The following is a 25,901-nucleotide window of genomic DNA, read 5'->3' as shown; positions in this document are numbered from 1 at the left end:
CAGTAGGTGTGATAACATCAGTAGATCACACATACTGTGCGGAGACTCAGGCCACACTGTGTACAGCGTGAAGAAGCGCTGGGGCAATTATTCTGTGTAGGGGGATGTGGGGGAATAATACAGTCAGTACTTGAGGGTAGAAACTGGGGGCCATTCTACTGCATGTGGAGAGCTGTGGGGGCTATCATACCACATGGGCCATCATACTGTGTGTGGTGTGCTGGGGGGCCATCATACAAAGCTGTGATGAGCTGGACCATCATACCGCCCGCTGAGAGCTGTGCAGGCCATCATACTGCATGTGGAGAGCTGTGGGGCCATCATACCACCTGGGCCATCATACTGTGTGTGGTGTGCTGGGGGGCTCATCATACAACGCTGTGATGAGCTGGACCATCATACTGTCTGCTGGAAGCTGCGTAGGCTATCATACTGCGCGTGCTGAACTTAGGGCCATCATACTGCGCGCGCTGAATTTGGGGCCATCATACTGCGCGTGCTGAACTTGGGGCCATCATATTGCGCGTGCTGAACTTGGGGCCATCATATTGTATGAGGAAAGCTGTGGGAGCATTACACTGTGTGTGGGGTGCTGTGGGAGCATTACACTGTGTGTGGGGTGCTGTGGGAGCATTACACTGTGTGTGGGGTGCTGTGGGAGCATTACACTGTGTGTGGGGTGCTGTGGGAGCATTACACTGTGTGTGGGGTGCTGTGGGAGCATTACACTGTGTGTGGGGTGCTGTGGGAGCATTACACTGTGTGTGGGGTGCTGTGGGAGCATTACACTGTGTGTGGGGTGCTGTGGGAGCATTACACTGTGTGTGGGGTGCTGTGGGAGCATTACACTGTGTGGGGTGCTGTGGGAGCATTACACTGTGTGTGGGGTGCTCTGGGAGCATTACACTGTGTGGGGTGCTGTGGGAGCATTACACTGTGTGGGGTGCTGTGGGAGCATTACACTGTGTGTGGGGTGCTCTGGGAGCATTACACTGTGTGTGGGGTGCTCTGGGAGCATTACACTGTGTGTGGGGTGCTGTGGGAGCATTACACTGTGTGTGGGGTGCTCTGGGAGCATTATCTGAGTGGGGGAGCTGTGGGAGCATTACACTGTGTGTGGGGTGCTGTGGAGGTATGTGGAAATACATGTTAGAATAAACTGTGTAATAACATGTATTAACAGAAGCAGCTAGTCAAGATACTGCTCAATAATGACTAATAGTAATAAAGCAGAATTTTGTTCAGCCCTCTACAGCAGTCAGCCTTTCATATTGCTCCTGGGAAAAATGAACTACTTACCTGGCCTATGCAATACACTGCAATAGCATGCAGTACAATACTATAGTATGCTATTGCAATGTATTGTGAAATTGATGTTTTCCTATAAAGACCAGCTGGGTTTCATAGGAGAGCTTACATGGCATACTGTTCAGCATTCCGTAATCACATCATGTATTGCCAATGTCTGTCTGAAGTCATACTAAAGTCTGTTAAATGCTGGTGTCAGCATTAAAGAGGTCAAGCTAACTCTGATTGTACAGCGCACTGTCGGGTGCTGGCTATGTAACACAGCTATGCTCCAGAAAACGATAGCATATGGCAGAGACATGCATAAAAATCATGGGGCCCCTTAACTAAAGTCCTAATTTGTCCCCCCCTCCCCCCCCCCCCAAAAAAAAAAATACTGTATATATTTGACAGGTTCGCAGAAGAGTATATTTCATAACTTTTCTGTCCTCAAAGTAATTGTGCCACTCTTGAATCCCCCTTAGTGTTTCCACACACTAAAATATCCCTTTCATGGCCCCCATTAAGTATGATGACAACAAAAGTGCCCCCCAAGCAGAGTATGATACCCACGACAGTGAATTCCTTCAAAGTACCCTCCACACACATGGTATGATGATCCTACAGTGCCCCCACCCGCAAAATATGATACCCACACAGTGAACCCCCAACACAATATGACATACCCACAATGACCCCAACACAATATAATGGCCCTCACAGACATCCAGACTGTCATGACTCTGTTGTAGTGTCCCCGGACCAGGGGCCCTTCCCAGTCCCTAATGCTAAGGGCGCCTTAGCTCGCCCTGTTCCCCGGATTACTTCTGATGGTGAAGATGCCGGGGCCACAAACTTTGCCTTCGCTCCGGAATTCGCCCTCAGCATGTACCCTTTGCCCACCCAGGGAAGTGGGGTGTAGTAGTATACCATAGTACACCAACCAAACTAACAAGGTAATATGAACAGGAGTAACAAAAAATACCAAAAATACAAATATACACACATATAACAGAAGAATGCACCAGGGAGTGAAGGACGGGGTTAAACCAAAGTAGGAAAAGAAATGGAATTATCACACATTCAAAACCTAGCAACAGTCACAGATAAACCCACCAACCACCTTCTCCAATAACCACAACAACTTCCAGCCATGCAGCATAAGCTAACTCTGACAATGAGTGCTAGCCAGGGCCTAGTTTATATAGTAGATAGGAGAGGTCAACAGTGAAGCTGAGAGCCTAAACGCACCAGGAGCTCTCAACAGTGCAGATTAACCCCTGCATTGGCAAAAGAAATGTACTACTTTTAATAAGGTGACGTGCTCCTAATCAGTGCAGGAGTGGGAGAAATCAGACACTGCGGTCTTCTGGCTCCCCTAGTAAACTCATGACACAGACAATATAAAGGCCCCCACACAGCATGATGAACTTCCATAAGCTATAGTGGCCAGTCATACAGTATAATGGCTCCCACATCCCTCCTCAAAGTATGATGGACCCCACACATCCCTCACACAGTATAATTCCCTCCAAATAGTAAAATAGCCTAGTCCTCCATACTGTATAATGGCACTCCCTATAGTGTAATGGCCCCCAGAGTTCTCCACACAGTATTATAGCACCCACACAACCCTCCACATAGTATGATGGCACCCACACAATATAATAGCTCACATACAGTATAAGCAGCCTTCCAGTTAATGGCCCGTAATATATCCCTCCAAAAATAATAGCCCCCATAAAGCCCTCTAAACAGTATAATGGACCCCTACATAGCACTCCAAATAGCATAGTGATACCCACATACCCCACTAAGCAGCATAATGGCACACTTATTGCCCTGCAAACAGCATAATGGAACCCTACACAGCCCTCCAAAACAATATAATGGCCCCCACATAGCCATCCAAACAATATAATCGCCCCCTAACTTAGCACCTTCAAACAGTATAATGGTCCCCCACTTGGCCCTTCAAACAGTATAATGGCCCCGTACATAGCCCTCCAACTAGTATGATGGTCCCCACACAACCCTCTAAACAATATGATGGTCCCTCACATAGCCCTCCAAACAGCATAATCGTCCCCATAAATTCCTCTAAACTATTTGATGCCCCCATGTAGCTCCATTTTCCATCATTACTTTCAACTGCATCTGCATCCAGGTTTAAGACGTGCCAAATTCAATAGAGGTGCCATGGAGGTGCCACCACTTAATAAATTCTGCACATCTCAGTGGTGTGCGACTTGCCAGAAATGGTTCTCTAATCTGAGACCCGAGAAACATTTCTGAAGTAAAAAAAAAACAAAAAAAAAAAACAGCACTTTTGCTAAATTTGATGGGTGGATGTAGTCTCGCCCAGACAGACCCTGCTTCCTCCCATTTTGGTGGAATTCTTTCATACTAGCATAAAAATGGCAGAAGTCTCAAGATTTTTGTGTTGTGCAAAAACCAGAACTCCTTTGTATGTATATGTATGGCTATTAATAAGAATGTAACAGAGTCTATGGGTGATTAATGCCACTGAATACCATCAATCACAGGTGTCCGTATAATGGATAAAGTGAATGAGCTTTTCAGTAACTTTTAATGATGTATCGGTTAAATGTAAAAGAACATGAGACAGTGATTGAAGACCCGGATCAGATTTTATAACTGTTGTGTATGGATGAATAAAAGTCTATGGGTCTGTGTGCTGAACAGTCTTGGCCTCTGTCCTGCTCTGGCCTTGTTCACATTTTGGTCGGCTGACAAAAGAGAAGGTTTTAAAGGGAACCTATCACCAGGTTTGTCCTATATGAGGTAAGGCCAGTACCTTTCAGCCCTGATATACGGCAGTCTAATATGCTGTATATCTGCCCCCAATCCGGCCTACAAGACAAGAAAAACACCTTTAATACTCACCTATGGGGTGGTCTGGTCCGATGGGCCTCGCGGTCTTGGTCAGGTGGCTCCTCTCTTCTGGCGATGCCACCCTCCTTCTGTGCTGCTAGCGGATGACGCCTCCTACGCCAGGGGTCCCCAACTCCAGTCCTCAAGGCCCACCAACATGTCATGTTTTCAGGATTTCCTTAGTCTTGCCCACGTAATAATTGCATCACCTGTGCAATGCAAAGGAAATCCTGAAAACATGACCTGTTGGTGGGCCTTGAGGACTGGAGTTGGGGACCCCTGTCCTACGCCATCCACATAGTGCCCCCTGCATCGCGCTCCTGCACAGGCGTACTCCTCTGCCTAACCAGGACACAGTAATGTACTGCCGTTCAAATGCAGAAAAAGTCCAAAGAGCCCCAGCACGTGCCAACTGCAGTACACTACTAATAATAGCTAATTGGTGGGGCTGCCAGGCGTCGGACCCCCACCTATCTCATATTAACCCATTATCTACCAATGTCCTTTTTTTTGGGACGCCTAATCTTTAGCTTCTAGCAACTAAGATTTTATAATTTTTATAATTAGGTCAAATTTTTTGTGTTGTGTTTGTAAAATGAACGTTTACAAAATAGGAAATCACGTCATTGTCATTTTTAATTGAATATTGGGACGCCCTTTTCTGAAAAATCCGTACTTGAGAAAATTTAGCAAATTGTTTCTGATTCATTAGGACCCAAATCATTAAAAATCTGCCATTAAAAAAAAAAAAAGAAAATTGCTAATTTGGCAAGTAATGGGTTAACATCCATCATTATCATATGACCAGTCGATACAGTATATATATATTTTTTCTTTGAAAGATACATTACCTGGATGAAGTTACTATTCATTTCACCTACTGACAAGTCATGAAGACCTATCAGAATACGTGAGCGGCGTGAGCCCAGATGCGAAGCATTGATATTTGTGGGACAAATTGTAGATTTTTAAGGGATCGTTTTGGAACACACAATTAATTTTTAATTTACATCTAAAGGGGTATTCTACATATGTGCATAGGCACAGCAAATTCCACAACTATATCATAAGTGATGATGTCTGTTAAGTGAAAATTAATATAAGCAAGTCAAATAAATAAAAAAGTGTCTAAGGGGGGGAACGTTTCTCCTAGTGGAGAGTGTCAAGTCTGTGTGAGGAGACTTCTAGGCCATGAAATGCTCTTCTAGGATTTTTTTTTCTGATTTGGCTAGGTGAGAGGCTTCTGAATGGGGATCTAAGGGGAAATGTATCTCCTTGTGGAGAGTATAAGATTGCTACATCCAAGAGGTCGCCTTCCTCTCTGATGAGGTTATTTGCATATTTAAATGCCAGAGGAGCATTGTATGGTCTCCTTAAGCTGCCTTGGCATACTCGATAAGGAGAAAACATTCTTCCTTAAATCCCCAGTCAGAGGCCTTTCAAATAGCCACACCAGATCTCCTGCTTTGTACTGAGGAGGAGCAAAAATCCAGAAACATATGTCTGAAAATAAAATTTTATGTTTGACTTTTCATCCTATTTTATGTGGCAAGGCTTGATACTTTAAGGATTGCTACATCCAATAAGTGGAGCTAGAGTTCAAGTCCTCTTCCTCTATGATGAGGCTATTTGCATATTTAAATTGCCAGAGGAGCATTGCATGGTCTCCTTACCTTGGCTTAGCACACTATATAAGGATAAACGTTTCTCCTTAATCCCTTCATGACCGGAGCCTTTTTCGTTTTACGCTGCCCTTCTTTCCAGAGCCATATCTTTTTTATTTTTCCATCAAAATGGCCAAGTGAGGGCTTATTTTTTTGCAGGACGAGTTGTTTTTTTTTTTACTTTTGCTTCAGTAGCCTCCATGGGAGACTATTAGTTGCCATAACTTGATCGGCTCTGCTACATAGAGGCGATGCTCAGATCACCTCTATGTAGCTGAATTGCAGACTTGCTATGAGCGCCGACCACAGGGTGGCGATATATTAAACAAAGAGAGGGGGCACCACAATTTCTAAAGGGATCCAACCAGGTCTAACTACAATATACCATTATACACAAAGAAGAAAAAGAATAGACCATAAAAGGGGATCACCTAAGGCATGGATCACATGAAAAAAATATATAAATTTTTATTTCATACAAATATACAACATGGACACAAAAAACCAACAGAGAACAAATATTAAAAACATTTAAAATCGGTCAACCATGTGACCTACAAACACGTAACCTAGGCCTATAATAGGGCCAAACCCCCTGAATATCCACACCCCTTTACATATAATATCTCATATGAATAACATATATACATGTAACAGTGGTAATTATAACTGTGATGTCTATGTGAACAATACTCAGCACAATGGAAGAGTGAAAAAAGACCCCTTGAAAAATCACATAACGAGTTAGCAACATCAGTAAACAAAGAAATCTATATAGGCATATAGTACAACACTTAAAGGGGGAGCCAGTAAATAATGCAATACCAACACGTTTATCTATTGAATGGTGTATACGTGGTGTAGAAGCAGATCACGTCCATCAGTCTCATTACAGGCTGAATGTCCACTGACCCAATAACACACAATGTACCCCCATAAGCGGCCTCAAACAATGGAAAATGTAGCGTTATCCAAAAAGACGCTTGCTAACACATTACCAAGGCCACACAGTGGCGACGAAGCCACTGTGTGTGGCGACACGCGTCGGGTCAGCACACCTCCTGTCTTCCACTCCCCAGGTGGCTCTGTGTGCGCTCTGCAGCTCTGGTTGTCACCACGCTACTATGGATCTCTTGACTATTTAGGCCTGGTGGCCTTGGTAATGTGTTAGCAAGCGTCTTTTTGGATAACGCTACATTTTTATGGGGGTACATTGTGTGTTATTGGGTCAGTGGACATTCAGCCTGTAATGAGACTGATGGACGTGATCTGCTTCTACACCACGTATACACCATTCAATAGATAAACGTGTTGGTATTGCATTATTTACTGGCTCCCCCTTTAAGTGTTGTACTATATGCCTATATAGATTTCTTTGTTTACTGATGTTGCTAACTCGTTATGTAATTTTTCAAGGGGTCTTTTTTCACTCTTCCATTGTGCTGAGTATTGTTCACATAGACATCACAGTTATAATTACCACTGTTACATGTATATATGTTATTCATATGAGATATTATATGTAAAGGGGTGTGGATATTCAGGGGGTTTGGCCCTATTATAGGCCTAGGTTACGTGTTTGTAGGTCACATGGTTGACCGATTTTAAATGTTTTTAATATTTGTTCTCTGTTGGTTTTTTGTGTCCATGTTGTATATTTGTATGAAATAAAAATTTATATATTTTTTCATGTGATCCATGCCTTAGGTGATCCCCTTTTATGGTCTATTCTTTTTCTTCTTTTTGTATAATGACCACAGGGTGGCGCTCACAGCAGTCCGGCATCAACAACCATAGAGGGCTCAAGGAGACCTCTGGTTGTCATGCCGACACACCGGTGACCTGCGATCACATGACGCAGGTCACCCGTGTGCACATTTCTGGACGGATGGCTGGAAGCGCTTGTTAAATGCCACTGTCAGTTAGTTAATAGCCGCAAGCGGATCGCGATTCCGCCTGCGTCTATTGCGGGCACGTCAGCCAACATGTCCCAGCTTTGAAGTGGGCTCACCGCCGGAGCCCACATCAAAGAGGGGGGTACTGACATCAGCATATTAGTACGTCCAATGTCAGTAAGGGGTTAAACCCCCAGTCAGAAGCCTTTTAAAAAGCCACATCAGGTCTCCTGCTTTGTACTGAGGAGGAGCAAATACCCCGAAACATGTGTCTGAAAATGTAGTTTAGGGTTCGACTTTTTATCCTATTTCATGTGGCAAGGCTCGATAAAAGGGTTGATATTTACTTTTAGGTTTGCTACATCCAATAGGTGGCGCTAGAGTTCAAGTCTTCTTCCTTTTTGAAGAAGCTATTTGCCTAAAATAAATTCAATAATAAATAAAACCCTGGCACCAATGTTGAGAATGCCCAACTCCTTTCCCTTCCTTCTCCTGTCTGAGGAGGTGGCCACATGCACCTAAGCACTCAGGTGGAGAGAGAACACAAAGGCATAGAAAAACGAAACAAAGCATGATCATCTCCTTGTGCCATTTCTATAGTAGAGAATGATCAGTGTCATGTTCTGGAAACAAATCTGTTCTTGGCGTGAATGCAGCATATTATCTAGTGAGACAATGGCGCAGATCCCAGGAGTAGATGAGCACTATTAGACCGTTATAGTACCTCCTGTGGATGTGGAGATAGAAATAACCCTTTAATATGTTATAAAGGACATCTTCACCATTGACTTTCCGAAACCCGTTACCAATAACACATTGAGTTTATTACGGTTAATTCACGCATACAAAATATATACTAACTATTTTGGAACTTCTATTTAATACAAATATATATATTTTTTTTAAATAGGTTATTTTTTCCTTTTTCTGGCCACACTGCAGATACAAAAATACACAGAGGAGAGCAGTCCTGTCTTCTATGGTTTGTGGCCTTCTAGTATGGAGACTCCCCGTCCGTGTATTATCAGACCTCCAGTGTTCAGGTGTTCAGTTATCAGTAATAGTAACCTGCCATGTCCACTGTTGAGTCAATGAGTTCTGAGATGCAACATGCCCATTGTGTCAGAACAAATAACCCTTTCGGCCCACCCTTATTAATATGCTGAGAAATCTGGGCCCATGCAGACTTCCGTGCAGACAGCTGATGCACGGACTGCCCGCCGGTCTCCCATCCCGTCAGCCTGATAAAGCCGTCACGCTCCGATCGGCAGAGCCGCGGCCGGTCGGTGCATCGGGTCCAATCTCAGCATCTTTTGATGCTTTCTGGTATTTGGCTTTGACAAAACTTAGATATACTTATGTGCAGATTACATCTGTTTTTTATGCGTAACTTCCAACACAGAAATGCATTAAAAATACATGTACGTTTTTTACCTGTGGATTTTCCACATCTAAGGCTGGTTTCACACTTGCATTTTAAAACGCATGCGTTTTTTAAAAAAAAAAAACGCATGTGGAAAAACGCATGTAAACGCATACAAACGCTGCGTTTTTTTAGAAGCATGCGTTTTTGGATGTGGTGAAAAAAACGCTGCGTTTACATACATTTTTTCATGTGTTTGCATTTTTTAAATGCATGATGAGAAGTGTGTGACAGCTGCCAATCATCAAAATCAAGTAAAAATCCCACTATAAACAGAAATAACTAGGGTTAGGGGTAGGGATCCTAACCCTAACCCTAAAGGGATCCTAACCCTACCCCTAACCCTAGGGATCCTAACCCTAACCCTGCCCCTAACCCTAGGGATCCTAACCCTACCCCTAAACCTAACCCTAACGGGATCCTAACCCTTAGGGTTAGGGTTAGGATCCCCAGGGTTAGGGGTAGGGTTAGGATCCCTAGGGTTAGGGTTAGGGATAGGGTTAGGATCCCCAGGGTTAGGGTTAGGATCCCTTTAGGGTTAGGATCCCTTTAGGGTTAGGGTTAGGATTCCTTTATCACCTTTATGGTGGGGGGTGGCATATCAGTGTGTTTTCTGTTTTTTTTCTATAAAAACGCATGCGTTTTTAACGCAACCAAACGCATGTGCTTAAAAACGCATGTGTTTCCATTGACTCCAATGCATTTTTTGCCGCAAAAAAACGCATACGAACTCATGCGGTTTTTTTGCGTCAAAAAAACACCTCTGAAAATTACTACATGTTGCATTTCTGCAAAAGAACGCATGCAGCAAAAAAACGCATGCGTTCAAAAACGCGACCAAATGCGTATAAAAAAACGCATGCGTTTTTAATGTTAAACATAGGAAAAAAACGCATGCGTTTTTTTTGCGGTACAAACGCAAGTATGAAACCAGCCTAATACAAGTCTGGGGGGAAAGAGCTGGATATAAAACTCAGCGTATGCACCTGAGAAAGTGACACGTTGTGGATTTGAAACACGCACCGCAGGCGAGTTTACACGGAGGAAAAAAAAAAAGCACAGAGGGCAGGAGATTTCTATCAATCCCTTCCACTTTGCTGGAGCTGTAACGTGCAGCGAAAATACCGGATTACGTACCGGTAATGCTCTTTTATAGAGCCCACGACAGCACCCACTAGAGAGAGGGGATCCGCCCCTAGGAACAGGAAACCTACAGAGAGATAAAAGGGGCGGCCCCCCCTCGCTCCTCAGTTGTTTTACAGAGAATAGGAGGAACCGCCGCCAAGTTTTAGTTAACAGGTTCAGGTATATACATATATACACATATTTACAACCTCATATTATATCTTTCTAATATTTACACCTCACCAAACAAGCACCATGTGCAACTATATACAGAAAAGGGAGGGATGTGAACGGGTGCTGTCGTGGGCTCTATAAAAGAGCATTACCGGTACGTAATCCGGTATTTTCTATTCGCCACGACAGCACCCACTAGAGAGAATTGCAGAGACTATAGACTGGGAGGGTTTACTGAGTCAAGGACCGATACACCAAAAGTTAGATCAGAAGCAGAGGATAGATCTAATCTATAATGCTTATAGAAGGTATTCGGTGAAGACCAAGTTGCAGCCTTACATATAAGGTCTATTGGCACATTCGCCCTTTCTGCCCAGGAAGTCGACAAGGCTCTTGTAGAGTGCGCTCCCACATGCATTGGAGGATCTTTCCCTCCAGCTTTATACGCCAAGATTATGGCCTCTCTGATCCAGCGAGATAATGTGTTCTTTGTGACTCCGGCACCCTTGGTTTTACCCTGGAAAGACACAAAGAGAGCCCTACTCTTCCTCCAGTCCCTAGTTCTCTCTAAATAGGCTAGGACAGACATTTTTACATCTAGGGTGTGAAGTCTTTCTTCTTCTGGAGTTGAGTGGTTCTCATAAAAGGTGGGTAACAAGATCTCCTGGGATCTATGAAAGGTAGAAGCCACCTTAGGGAGATAACAAGGATCTGTTTTTAAAAGTATCCTATCTGATGTTACCGTTAAAAAGGGAGGATCTATAGATAATGCATGTAGATCGCTCACTCTTCTGGCAGAGACTAATGCCACTAGCAAAACAGTCTTCAAAGAAATGTTCTTTAGTGAGGCTGTATGGAGAGGCTCAAAAGGTGGTTGTGTTAATGCATTCAAAACTATCGAAAGATCCCACTGAGGAACCCGAGGAATGTTAATTGGTTTTGATCTTTCACAAGCGGATATAAACCGGGATATCCATTTATTTCCTGCAATGTCATGATTAAAAAGAGCTCCTAATGCTGAAACCTGCACCTTCAGAGTGCTCACGGAGAGCCCTAATTCCAGCCCTTTTTGTAGAAATTCTAACATTTGAAATATAGGAATCTCAGAGGAAAATTGTGTAGTATGAAATTGAAGGAATTTCCTCCAAATTCTAACATAAATCCTGGTAGTTGAAGGTTTTCTGCTCTTCATAAGAGTATCGATTAACCCATTAGAAAACCCCCTGAGATTTAGTAACCGCCTCTCAAACTCCAGGCAGTTAAGTTCATGCCCTTTGCCTGAGGATGGAGGAATGGACCCTGAGAGAGCAGGTCCTTGGACTGAGGCAGAATCCATGGATCTGACACTGACATCGCCCTCAGCCATGAGAACCATGGCCTCTTGGGCCAAAATGGGGCTATCAACAGAACTTTTGCGCCCTCCTCCCTTATTTTTCTTATTACTATAGGTAATAGATTCCATGGAGGGAAAGCATAGGCCAGATCGAATGTCCATGGCGTCTGGAGGGCATCGAGTATGTCTGGCTTGTCCTCCCTGTTTAGAGAGGCAAACATCTTGACTTGACGGTTGGCTCTTGTGGCAAACAAGTCTATTTGAGGAACACCCCATCGAGCTGTTATTGCCTTGAAAATCTTCCTGCTCAGCATCCATTCCCCTTGATGAAGAGTATGACGGCTCAGGAAATCGGCACGAAAGTTGTCTGTGCCTCTGATGTGTACTGCCGATAGTGATAGTAGATGACCTTCGGCTAATTCCATGATGTCTGATGCCACCTCCCTGAGTTTGTCCGACCTTGTACCTCCCTGATGGTTCAGATACGCCACCGCAGTGGTGTTGTCGGAGAATACTCTTGTATGAGAGCCGCTGAGCTGGGGAAGAAAGTGGAGAAGGGAGTAATATACCGCCCTCAACTCCTTGACATTCGAGGAATTATTAAGATCTGAGCTGGACCAAAGATCCTGAACCCATTGATCCTGAAAATGTGCCCCCCAGCCTTCAGGACTAGCATCTGTGGTCACAACACTAGAAGGAGTGATTACCCATAGAACCCCCTTTGAAAGATTATTCTGATCCAACCACCACCTAAGGGAGTGTAATACTTCCGATGTTAGAAATGTCCTCCTCCAATACAAATTTTTGTAGCTGCCTAGTATGGAACTGTGCCCACTGTACCGCAGGAATGCACGATGTTAGAGAGCCTAGCAATGACATGACCTGTCTTAGTGACATACTACGTCTTTTTATTGCTGAGGACACCTTATCAACTATGGAGAATTTCTTATCCTCAGGCAGTTTACAAATCTGGTCAACGGAATCCAGAAGGAGCCCAAGGAATTTCTGACACGTTACAGGCTGAAGTCTAGATTTTTCCCAATTAACTAGCCAACCCAGGGATTGTAAGGATATGACTACTTCCCGTAATCTCTGCTCACACTGTAGGGGGCTCTTTCCTACAATCAACAGGTCATCTAGATATGGAATGACCAAAGTATCCTTTACCCGTAAAAAGGACATTACTTCTGATAGTAACTTAGTAAAAATCCTTGGGGCCATAGATAACCCGAAGGGCATTGCTCTATATTGTAAATGACGAATTTGCCCCTCTATACAAACTGCTACCCGAAGAAATTGTTGGTGTGAATTATGAATGGGAATATGGTAGTAAGCATCTTTTAGATCCAATACTACCATGTAACAATTTGGAAATAGATTTTTTATAGCTGAACGAATGGATTCCATTTTGAATGTTTTAGGTTTTATAAAGGAATTCAGCTTCCTCAAATTGATTATAGTTCTGAAAGAGCCATCCGGCTTACTAATCAGGAACAAGGGAGAGTAAAAACCTCTCCCTATCTGGGAAGCATTGATTAGTTGTTATTTCTTTCCATTGATGACTGAATTGTTTTAGTCTTCCCCCCACCGGAGAAATATCACTGATGGAATTTATCGGTTGGCTTGAAGGGGCGTTTATTAAACAGATTTCCTTTTTGTTTGAAATCCTTATTATTCCACCTGTCTCTGAAGCCTCCCTTTCTTCCGAATGGTGGCTTCCTGAACGCCCTTCTATAAGACGGAATAAAGGGATTAGGGAATCCTTTCTTCCTCTCAGCAAAACGTAATGGTGACCACTCTCTGCTCATTCTTCTCGACCTTTCTGCAGCTTTTGACACTGTTGACCACCCTCTCCTGCTCTCTAGGCTCCAGTCACTAGGCATTAAGGACACTGCTCTCTCCTGGTTCTCCTCCTATCTTTCCGACCGCTCCTTCAGTGTTCTGTTCTCTGGCTCCACTTCATCTCCTCTTCCTCTCACTGTTGGGGTACCTCAGGGCTCAGTCCTTGGCCCCCTTCTGTTCTCTCTCTACACGGCCCCAATTGGACAGACCATCAGCAGATTTGGCTTTCAGTACCATCTTTATGCCGACGACACACAACTATATACGTCATCCCCTGACCTTACCCCCGCTGTACTACAGAATGCCACTGACTGTCTGTCCGCAGTCTCCAACATCATGTCCGCTCTCTATCTGAAACTCAACCTCTCCAAAACTGAACTTCTTCTGCTCCCACCATCTACTAACCTCCCTAAATCTGACATTTCCCTCTCCGTGGGTGGCACCATAATAACACCCCGGCAGCAGGCGTGCTGTCTGGGTGTTATGTTTGACTCCGATCTCTCCTTCACCTCCCATATACAATCTCTTGCCCGCTCGTGCCGCTTACACCTAAAGAACATCTCTAGAATCCGCCCTTTTCTCACCATGGAGACAGCTAAAACCCTCACGGTCGCCCTGATCCACTCCCGCCTGGACTACTGTAACGCTCTATTAATTGGCCTCCCCCTCACTCGACTTTCCCCTCTCCAGTCCATCCTTAATGCGGCGGCCAGGGTTGTCCATCTGGCTAATCGTTGCTCGGACGCGTCCGCTCTTCGCCAGTCGTTACACTGGCTGCCCATTCATTACAGGATACAATTCAAAGTACTTGTTCTCACCCACAAAGCTCTCCACAGTGCGGCACCCCCTTACATCTCCTCCCTCATTTCTGTCTATCAGCCTAACAGACCACTGCGCTCTGCAAATGACTTTCGGCTAACCTCTGCACTAATCCGTACCTCCCACTCCCGACTCCAAGACTTCTCCCGTGCTGCGCCAATCCTCTGGAATGCTCTACCCCAAGATATTAGGACCATCCATAATTTGCATAGTTTTAGGCGCTCGCTCAAAACACATTTGTTCAGAGCGGCCTATCACGTTCACTAATCAAAGTTATGTTATGTTTGTGTGTAGCCCATTCACTATCCCCATCTATTCCCCAACCCCTGAAGATGGCTGGACCATGATTGTAAATACATCATTGTAAATACACACCTGTACTTTGTATCTCCCCCAACTCATTGTAGATTGTAAGCTCTCACGAGCAGGGTCGTCTTATTTTGCTTTAATTATTGTATTGTTAACGTTGTTACTTATGACTTTTGTGTTTGAAACTGTTAAACTGTAAAGCGCTGCGGAATATGTTGGCGCTATATAAATAAAGATTATTATTATTATTATTCCTCTCGCCCGCCTTAGTGAGAATATCATCAAGGACTGTGCCAAACAGGTACTCACCCTGACAGGGTATGGAACATAATTTGGATCTTGACTGGGCATCCCCCTTCCAGTTTTTTAACCATAAAGCCCGCCGAGCCGTATTAGCGAGATTAGCTGTTCTGGCCGCCAGGCGGAGGGAATCAATTGAGGCATCTGAAATAAAAGCCGCAGCACCTTTAATCAAAGGCATAGATGCCCTTAATTTTTCTCTAGATACGCCACTTTTAATCTTCTGATCCAGCTGATCCAGCCAGACTAGCATTGATCTGCCAGTACATGTGGCTGAAATAGCCGGCTTGAATGCCGTGACACAGGCCTCCCACGATTTTTTAAGGAGTGCGTCTGATTTCCGGTCCATAGGATCTGATAAGGAACCTGCACCCTCCACTGGTAAGGAGAAACGGCGAGATGTAGACGCAACTGCCGCATCGACTTTTGGTATCTTGGCCCAGGTATTCAAATCCTCATCATCAAAGGGGTAGCGCCTCTTACAGGATATTGGGACCAACCCCTTTTGACCTCTACTCCATTCTTTTTTAACGAGATCTTTTATGGCCTGATTTATTGGAAATACGTGGCCTTTCTTCTGAGAAAGACCAGCGAACATAACTTCTTGTGGCGTCTGGGGTTCTTTTGATTCAGACACCCCCATCGTATTTCTCACTGATTTTACTAGGTTGTTTATGCCCTCAGTTGGAAAACAGACGAAGTCCTCTTCCTCTGAGGAATTAGATTGCTGAGAAATATCAGAGTCGACCTCCCCACTCTCCGCTGATGTGTCAGCTCTAGGAGAGGATGTTTTTCTCCTTCGTTTCTCCATATTTACTGAAGAAGTAGAACCACCTCCCAACGACTGGAGTTCTTCCCGAATTATGAGACGTATCTCATTCATTTTAACCGATTCCTCCTGCCGTAAGGTGTTGTCTATACATGCCTGACACAGACTTTTAAGATAGGAGTCAGGCAGGGGTTCGGTACATATGGCACATTGTTTGTGCTTACTCTTCCCCGTCCTCTTTGCCTAGAAATAATATAAGCAAAGGAATCAATATAAGCTTCAGTGAAGCTATATACGCACTCACCCAGCGTAATATTTATACCGGCTGCGGAGATGCCTTAGCTTGGGGTGTGGAACGGGAGGATTTTCTTCCTGATTTATCAGTGGAGTCACTTATTTTAGAGTGTCCACTATTCCTTTTCCTGGCTTCACCACTAGGGACTAATGGCTCTTCCATAGGGTGCACCCTGACCACCTCTTGGGACGACATAATGGCACACTGACTGCCTTAACTGACTACACTTTATAGTGTAGTAATGTACACACCCCTTGCTTTGTCTCCACTTTTTTTTTTTTTTTTACTTACAGATCCGGCGTTTAGAGTAATGGCACCGCATGGGGGAATCCAATATGGCGGTTCCCCCGGAAATGACCTCCAACACCGTGCCCCGGAAGTTCCTCTCCATTTCCGGGACGCCGACGCTACTGCGCATGCGCCCGCGTCCTGTATGCCGGGAGACGCCGCTGCCTGCTGCATCCCACCATGTCACCTCTTACCTTGGAGGGACAGGAGGGCCTCGTATCGTGGAACCGTCTCACCGCTGCTCAGACGCACACCGGAGGACGTCGCACCAGGTACCCGCACTGTCGGCGTCTCCACAACGGTGTCCCAGCAGGGAGACCGTTGGATAACTTCAGGCTGCCTGTCAGCCGCACCAGATGAGGGGGGAGCCCGCAGGATCATTCCCCCGACTCTGTCTACCTGCTCTGGAACCCCTGCCGCTCAGCAGAGTCGACAGGCGGTAGTCCAGGCAGGTCTTCCTCTTCCTATCCATAGAGTCTTCTCTGTGGGTCTCCATCTAGGAACAGGAAACCAACTGAGGAGCGAGGGGGGGCCGCCCCTTTTATCTCTCTGTAGGTTTCCTGTTCCTAGGGGCGGATCCCCTCTCTCTAGTGGGTGCTGTCGTGGCGAATAGAAAATACACATCGTCACAAACTCATGGTGGGCACAGAGCCAAAGAGTATGTGCACATGTTTAGCATCCACAGATTTTTCAGCTGCAAAACCATTGTTGGTTAGAAAAAAAAATGCGTAAAATATGTTCATTTTGTTGCATTATTTTTCCATTCAAGCTTCAAATCTGCAAGGAAAAATTAAGCAGAGAGTGCCTGAGATTTCAGAAGTCTCATACACTTTGCTGGTATTGTAAACCGCTGCTTATTTTTCCACAGGGGTTTATTTTCACCTAGTAAGATAAAGCAGGAACTCAGGGAAACGACAGAGTCGCCAGTAGAGAAGGGTGAACCTGAAGGTAAAGTTCAGCGTCCGTACCAAACACCTACTGTGCGGGCACGGACCCTGAACAGTGACTTCACCAGGACGTCCATTTAGTGTTCAGCTGCCCAAACACCAAGCAAATTCTGCTTCTGATTGGTGGTGAAATCATCCCCGCCGGTCAGAGAGCCGCTGTTCCCACACTGTCAAATGATCGCGTGACTGTGATCAGAGGTATAAAGTTTACCTCCGGTCGCTGGTGTCAGCTGATGGGAGTACAGCTCCCACCAGCCGACGCTTGCTGCCACTAATAACAGTGACAGCAGGAGCGGCTGATGTCCATCAGCCGGCTCCTGCGCTGTAAATAAATTAAAAAAAAAAAAAAAAAACTGCGTGGATTCCCCTGACTTTATTCTCACCATGTTCACGGGGATCCCACTGAGGTCACCACAGTTCAGCTCGGCTGGGAACGCAGCTTCAGTGACCAGAGGCAAGCTTGATGATGTCACTGCCAGTCACTGAGGCTGCGCTCGCAGCAGCTCATTCACTAGTGGTTTTCCTGCCTCGACTGTCGCATCTTGGCACCATCCAGGTTGAAAACTATTTATCCCCAGACATGGAATATTGCGTGGGACAGAACGACGGAGAGTTGAGGGATATTGTTGTTTTTTATTTTTGCTTTCTTACAGGAGACAAGGGCTTCGGTGGAATTAGGCGCTAGGCGAGTATAACTGTGTTTGTTATTTTTAAATAATAAAGTAAAAGTGTGTTTTGTTTTATTTTGAATAAAAGACTTTATTCTGGCTGTGTGTTTATTTACCATGTAACTATAGGATTAGTAATGGATAGCTGTTTTATATATGCCTCTCCATTAGTAATGCGTAGGCTTGATGTCACCAGACAATACAAAGGTGATATCAACCCCACAAATATGAACCCGACTTGTCACCGCTACAGGGCAAGTGAGAAAAGCCAGGCAAAGCGCCAGAATTGGCACATCTAATAGATGCGCCTTTTCTGGGAGGCTGTGGGCTCCTATTTTAAGGCTGATGGGGGGCAATACCCATGGCCCCTTACCAGCCTGAGAATACCAGCACCCACCCAGCTGTCGGCTTTAGCTTGGCTGGTTGTCAAAAATGGGGGGGACCCGACGCCTTTAAAAAAAATATATTTAAATAATTAAAAAATACGGCATGGGGACCACTCTATTCTTGATAACTAGCTTTGCTAAAGGTGACAGCTGGGGGTCTGCAGCCCCAGCTGTGAGTTTTGCTGGACAGGTTATCAAAAATACCGGGGAGCCCACACCGGGTTTTTTCTGTCATTATTTATTTACAGCGCAGGGGCCGGCTGATGAATACTCCAATCATCCGCTCCTGCTCTCACTGTTATTAACGGCAGCAGGTTCAGCTGATGTGAGGGGTAGTCCCATCAGCAGACACCAGTGACCAGAGGTACACTTTATACCTCCAATCACAGCTGAGCGCTCACGCTGCGTTTTGAGTGTGGGGACCTCGGCTGTCTGACCAGCGGGGAAGATTTCACTGCCGATCAGAAGTGGCGTTTGCCGTGCTGTCATGCACCTGATAGTATGGCAAACACTGGATGATCGAGCCCCCCATTCAAGAGAATGTGGTCCAGGTTCGGGTACTGTTCTGGTACCCAAACTTTTCGTAACTGTTCGGTCGAACCCGTACATTCATGTGTCCACCCATCTCTAGTTGCAATGCGTTAAAGGAGCTGTGTCTCCTTTGCACAACCCTACTTCACTTGTCATTGATCTTAGTCACTTCCTAATTTAGGGGGTCCTGCCACTGTTCCATTTGATTGGATTATATAGCGCTTTACAGACATTATCATCACTGTCCCCATTAGGGAATTTAGATTATGAGCCCCATCTGTATGTTTTTAAAGTGTGAGAGGAACCGGAGGGAAACGCACACAAATAAGGTAAGAAAATACAAACTCCTTGCAGATGTCCTTGATTTTGCAATAAATATTTTCCCTATTGATGATCTCCTCAACAGCTCTGTATACTTTTCTAAGGGCTCGCTCACATGAGCGAATAAATGAGAGGAGTGTAATCAGGTTAAAAAAACAAAAATCACATTGCACTCGGCCCAATGTTATACTATGGGGCAGTGCACATCTGTGATTGTTTTCTCATGCTGACTCGGCATGCAAAAACAACTGCAGCATGCTGCGAATGGCTGTGAGAATCGGATCACACGAACCCATCGAAGTCTATTGGTGCGTGTGAAACATCGCACTGCACTCGGATGTCACTCGAGTGCAGTGCGATTCCCACGGATGCCGGTAATGGAGGAGATGGAGAAATTTATATATATATACAGTGGGGCAAAAAAGTATTTAGTCAGTCAGCAATAGTGCAAGTTCCACCACTTAAAAAGATGAGAGGCGTCTGTAATTTACATCATAGGTAGACCTCAACTATGGGAGACAAACTGAGAAAAAAAAATCCAGAAAATCACATTGTCTGTTTTTTTAACATTTTATTTGCATATTATGGTGGAAAATAAGTATTTGGTCAGAAACAAAATTTCATCTCAATACTTTGTAATATATCCTTTGTTGGCAATGACAGAGGTCAAACGTTTTCTGTAAGTCTTCACAAGGTTGCCACACACTGTTGTTGGTATGTTGGCCCATTCCTCCATGCAGATCTCCTCTAGAGCAGTGATGTTTTTGGCTTTTCGCTTGGCAACACGGACTTTCAACTCCCTCCAAAGGTTTTCTATAGGGTTGAGATCTGGAGACTGGCTAGGCCACTCCATGACCTTGAAATGCTTCTTACGAAGCCACTCCTTCGTTGCTCTGGCGGTGTGCTTTGGATCATTGTCATGTTGAAAGACCCAGCCACGTTTCATCTTCAATGCCCTTGCTGATGGAAGGAGGTTTGCACTCAAAATCTCACGATACATGGCCCCATTCATTCTTTCATGTACCCGGATCAGTCGTCCTGGCCCCTTTGCAGAGAAACAGCCCCAAAGCATGATGTTTCCACCACCATGCTTTACAGTAGGTATGGTGTTTGATGGATGCAACTTAGTATTCTTTTTCCTCCAAACACGACAAGTTGTGTTTCTACCAAACAGTTCCAGTTTGGTTTCATCAGACCATAGGACATTCTCCCAAAACTCCTCTGGATCATCCAAATGCTCTCTAGCAACCTTCAGACGGGCCCGGACATGTACTGGCTTAAGCAGTGGGACACGTCTGGCACTGCAGGATCTGAGTCCATGGTGGCGTAGTGTGTTACTTATGTTAGGCCTTGTTACATTGGTCCCAGCTCTCTGCAGTTCATTCACTAGGTCCCCCCGCGTGGTTCTGGGATTTTTGCTCACCGTTCTTGTGATCATTCTGACCCCACGGGGTGGGATTTTGTGTGGAGCCCCAGATCGAGGGAAATTATCAGTGGTCTTGTATGTCTTCCATTTTCTAATTATTGCTCCCACTGTTGATTTCTTCACTCCAAGCTGGTTGGCTATTGCAGATTCAGTCTTCTCAGCCTGGTGCAGGGCTACAATTTTGTTTCTGGTGTCCTTTGACAGCTCTTTGGTCTTCACCATAGTGGAGTTTGGAGTCAGACTGTTTGAGGGTGTGCACAGGTGTCTTTTTATACTGATAACAAGTTTAAACAGGTGCCATTACTACAGGTAATGAGTGGAGGAAAGAGGAGACTCTTAAAGAAGAAGTTACAGGTCTGTGAGAGCCAGAAATCTTGATTGTTTGTTTCTGACCAAATACTTATTTTCCACCATAATATGCAAATAAAATGTTAAAAAAAACAGACAATGTGATTTTCTGGATTTTTTTTTCTCAGTTTGTCTCCCATAGTTGAGGTCTACCTATGATGTAAATTACAGACGCCTCTCATCTTTTTAAGTGGTGGAACTTGCACTATTGCTGACTGACTAAATACTTTTTTGCCCCACTGTATATATATACATACACACATACATACATACACACAGCTAATTTATAGTAGCATACACATTGCAGGTGCCCCAATGCAATGATTTTGATGAACTAGTCAAGTATGCCAAGTGCACGAAGGTCTCACTCCATAACTTGCAATGTAAACGGTACGGCTACGTCTGTTGACCGGTAGTCGTTTACTAGGCGGTTTCGGCAAGCTGATCGCATTTCCGTTACCCACAGACTGTCATAGTTCTCAGCAGCATGCGTCCTGGTGGCTACACAGGACAATATGCTGCCGTGAATGATAACATTTAAAGGGAAGCGATCATCAGTAAATTACCTGCGGTGTACACTAGGTCTTTGTATTACTTTAGGTTTGTTTGTTTTTTAAATATTGGCAATATTCTGTTTCCATATCGCAATTGTTATTAACAAATAGAAATGAGTAATCTTGCTATTAACTCACTGGCCACAGAGGCTTTTTTAAGACTCCTTACGCCGCGTTTCAGGAAATAACACATGTACAATGCACAGACTCAGAGCATATCTTTTATATTAAAGCATCTAATGAGCAAGTGCAAAGGTCATTATGTTGGGGGGGAACAAGATCAGCTGTGACATCGCCTATTGCGATTGGGAATTCTGTGTTATCAGCGGTCATTGTAATTCTGCCTGTGAGGATAAGGAGCCTGATGAAAATTCTTCCTGAAAAGACAGGAAGTAAGGGTCTACAAAGCCCCAGTGGCCTGTATGAAAATTGCAAGATTACTATATTTTTCTTTTAATAAAGATTATGTGAAAAAAAAATGCATTGCCAACATGTTTAAAAAATATGTTTAACACAAAAACCTGATTTAAACAATATGTCATTAACTGATGACACATTCCCTTTAAAGGGACATTGTCAGCACAGAATGACTGTTCAAACCAAGTCCCGCTGCTCCATGCATCATGGTGTGGAAAAACATTTATATCCACCTTCCCATCTGCTTGTTTTCTCTCTTCTTTCATTGAAGTAATGAAATGGCTTCACAGAGAAGAGAAGGGCGGATATCGATGAAGACAATCAGGTGGGAAGAGTTATAGAAATGATGGGCCGCCATGAAGCCCCGGGTGCCTGTACTGCGTTTGAACAGTGTCCCTTTACATACACCTTCCCACCTGATTGTCTTCATCTACATCCGCCCTTCTCTGACTCTATGAAGCCAGAACTATCAATCAAAGAGAGCGGGCTGGAGATTGATTGAAAACAAGCAGGTGGGAAGCTGTCTTCATAGAGATCGTCACTCTGTGCTAGGTTTGAACAGTCATTCAGTGCTGACAGAGTCCCTTTAAGGAAGAGTGATCACTTCAGATGGCAGACAAGTGTCTTGCTCGTCCCTCGGGAGATTGGCAGCCAGTGCACACTTCCCGATCAGCAGTAACGAGCCTTCCTATCGTTCACCATTATCGGCCAGTGTAAACGCACCCTTACCTGACATCGAGGGAACGGATCGGGCACTGCTAGTTTCAATTAGCAATCCTCTTGTTCTCAGGGGACATAAGTAGCTGGCAGACACCTTTGACAGCGACCATTGAAATTCAAGGACCTTTCCTCTCCTGCCAGAACACGTGCATAGTCCGTGCAGTCAGGTGTAGATGCGTAGGGAACAGTCGGGAAAGCTAGCCGTCAGCCAAGGGAGGTGCTGGGCATGTGGATACCATAAAGGGGCATATAATATACCGATGAGCCACCATCAGGATAGATCAGTATCCGATCAGTGGGGTCCGACACTTAGCACACACTAGCTGATTGCCTGGTGTGTCAGGTGTCGGACCCTCCCCGATTTGTCCGGCCTCATATGGATGAATATTGGATCATTTCCAGGACTCGGACAGCGCAGGTTTTGTCTTTGGATGGTAGATCAATAAGGCGGCTCTGGGGTGGGCAGCCATGTCTGCCCCCCGGTCTACAGGCTTATAGATGGCGGGAGACATATGGCTGTCACTATTGAACTCATTTAAAGGGAAACTCATTTTGCTTTCAGACACACAGACATGAGGCGCCCTCACCAGACTGATACTCGCCATGAGTCGTATACCAGCCCCCAGCCCAGTGGAGACCCCTGAGGTTCGGTACCGCCGGGCACACAGCCTCCAGCCCACTGGAGACCCCAGAGGTCCGGTACCACCGGGCACACAGCCCCCAGCCCAGTGGAGACCTCTGAGGTCCGGTACCGCCGGTCACACAGCCCCCAGCCCAGTGGAGACCCCAGAGGTCCGGTACCGCCGGGCACACAGCCCCCAGCCCAGTGGAGACCTCTGAGGTCCGGTACCGCCGGTCACACAGCCCCCAGCCCAGTGGAGACCCCTGAGGTTCGGTACCGCCGGGCACACAGCCCCCAGCCCAGTGGAGACCCCAGAGGTCCGGTACCGCCGGGCACACAGCCCCCAGCCCAGTGGAGACCTCTGAGGTCCGGTACCGCCGGTCACACAGCCCCCAGCCCAGTGGAGACCCCTGAGGTCCGGTACCGCCGGGCACACAGCCCCCAGCCCAGTGGAGACCCCTGAGGTCCGGTACCGCCGGGCACACAGCCCCCAGCCCAGTGGAGACCCCTGAGGTCCGGTACCGCCGGGCACACAGCCCCCAGCCCAGTGGAGACCCCAGAGGTCCGGTACCGCCGGGCACACAGCCCCCAGCCCAGTGGAGACCTCTGAGGTCTGGTACCGCCGGTCACACAGCCCCCAGCCCAGTGGAGACCCCTGAGGTCCGGTACCACCGGGCACACAGCCCCCAGCCCAGTGGAGACCCCTGAGGTCCGGTACCGCCGGGCACACAGCCCCCAGCCCAGTGGAGACCCCTGAGGTCCGGTACCGCCGGGCACACAGCCCCCAGCCCAGTGGAGACCCCAGAGGTCCGGTACCGCCGGGCACACAGCCCCCAGCCCAGTGGAGACCCCAGAGGTCCGGTACCGCCGGGCACACAACCCCCAGCCCAGTGGAGACCCCAGAGGTCCGGTACCGCCGGGCACACAGCCTCCAGCCCACTGGAAACCCATGAGGTCCGGTACCACCGGGCACACAGCCCCCAGCCCAGTGGAGACCCCTGAGGTCCGGTACCGCCGGTCACACAGCCCCCAGCCCAGTGGAGACCCCTGAGGTCCGGTACCGCCGGGCACACAGCCCATCAGTGCTATGGATGAGCAGTTCTCCAAACAAAGGCAATGTTCCGCTGCCTCCTGCCGGTGCTGCTCCCAGTCTGCCCTCCCTGCGCCCTCAGTCGTTTCCTGCTCAGACTTCCCGCACTCTCCCGCTGGATCCATTCCTCTCTATGTGATGTCGTTTACTTTTGTTCTTTCCAGGTCTGTTCCTGCCCTCAGCACAACGTGCACACTGTGCGTCCAGCCACCGTTATAAAGTGCGGCACACATCGACTTACCGCAGCCCGGGCCGGTCGGCATCGGTGTCTGGCTGCACACAGCGTCCCTCCGCTTTCCGTTGCTATGCCGCGGCCCAGGCCTCCCCTGGCAACCGCAAGCAAACCCGGAAGCGGAGCCACCGAGTTCTAAACCACGCCCCTCTTGTTCACACGCCGCATGTGATTGGAAGACTGAGGGGGGCCTTCCTGCTGACGTATGTTGGGGGCTTTCATCTCGGTTGTCTAGGAGACGAAACCGCGGTAGGTGACTGCATTATTGCCTGACCATCTCCATAGCAGCTCCGCAAACACACCCCTATCTGTCCGCACTGAGAGCAGCACAGGGAACATCTGTGGATGGGAAGAGCCTGTGGATGGAGATCTATAGATATGTAACTGAGGGAAGTGGTGTGAATTAAAGGGGATGTTCATTCTGAGGGACCCTCCTCAGCAGTAGATTGCCCCAGGGATGGAGGGTGTTTGTCAGCTGTTATTAGAGGGGAATGCAGCTCTTCCTCTGGGTTTCGCTTAGGCTACTTTCACACTGGCGTTTTTTTTAATACGTCGCAATGCGTCGTTTAGGGGAAAAAACGCATCCTGCAAAGTTGTTTGCAGGATGCATTTTTGCCCCATAGAGTAACATAACCGACGCATTGCGACGTATTGACACACGTCACAACCGTCGTGCGACAGTTGCGCCGTGTTGTGGCGGACCGCCGGGAGCAAAAACGTTAAATGTAAAGTTTTTTGCTCCAGACGGACTGCTTTTTCCGACCGCGCATGCGCGGGCGGAACTCCGCCCCCACCTCCCCGCACCTCACAATGGGGCAGCGGATGCGCCAGAGAAATGCATCTGCTGCACCCGTTGTGCGTCTCGGCCCGACGCAATGCGACGGGCCGAATTCCGACGCTAGTGTGAAAGTATCCTTAGTTTGCCGCACCTCTTGGGTTTGTCAGGCTAACTCATACCTCCCAACTTTTGAAGAAGGCAAAGAGGGACAAGGGTAGCGGCGCGCACAGCACACCGCGGCAAATTTTAAGCCCTGGCCACACCCGTTTCACAACTAGTCATGCCTCAATCACACCCATTTAGCACTGCTGATCACACTGTTTCATAAACAATAATTATAAACAGAAAAAAATATGGCCACACAGTGCTCCATACTGTATAATGGCCACACATGATGCTCCATACTGTATAATGGCCACACATGATGCTCCATACTGTATAAT

The 25,901-nt window shown here is 46.4% G+C and overlaps 1 protein-coding gene across 2 annotated transcripts in view; it reads right to left on the bottom strand.

Annotated features, from left to right (window-relative positions):
* DNAL4 (dynein axonemal light chain 4) overlaps positions 1-24,828 on the bottom strand; it is a 32,111-nt gene extending 7,283 nt beyond the window's left edge. The window contains exon 1 of one of the 2 annotated variants that reach the window (XM_069737011.1): positions 24,690-24,828. The gene's annotated coding sequence lies outside the window, so the exon portion shown is untranslated. Of the gene's footprint in view, positions 1-10,802; positions 10,863-24,689 lie in introns of those variants that run through there. The other variant, XM_069737012.1, reaches the window with a different exon arrangement.
* Positions 24,829-25,901: the final 1,073 nt, after the last annotated feature.

This window comes from Ranitomeya imitator, chromosome 8 (genome assembly GCF_032444005.1).
Source record: "Ranitomeya imitator isolate aRanImi1 chromosome 8, aRanImi1.pri, whole genome shotgun sequence".
NCBI lineage: Eukaryota > Metazoa > Chordata > Amphibia > Anura > Dendrobatidae > Ranitomeya > Ranitomeya imitator.
Note: the sequence above shows the minus strand (reverse complement) of the source record. Positions and strands in the feature narration are given on the sequence as shown.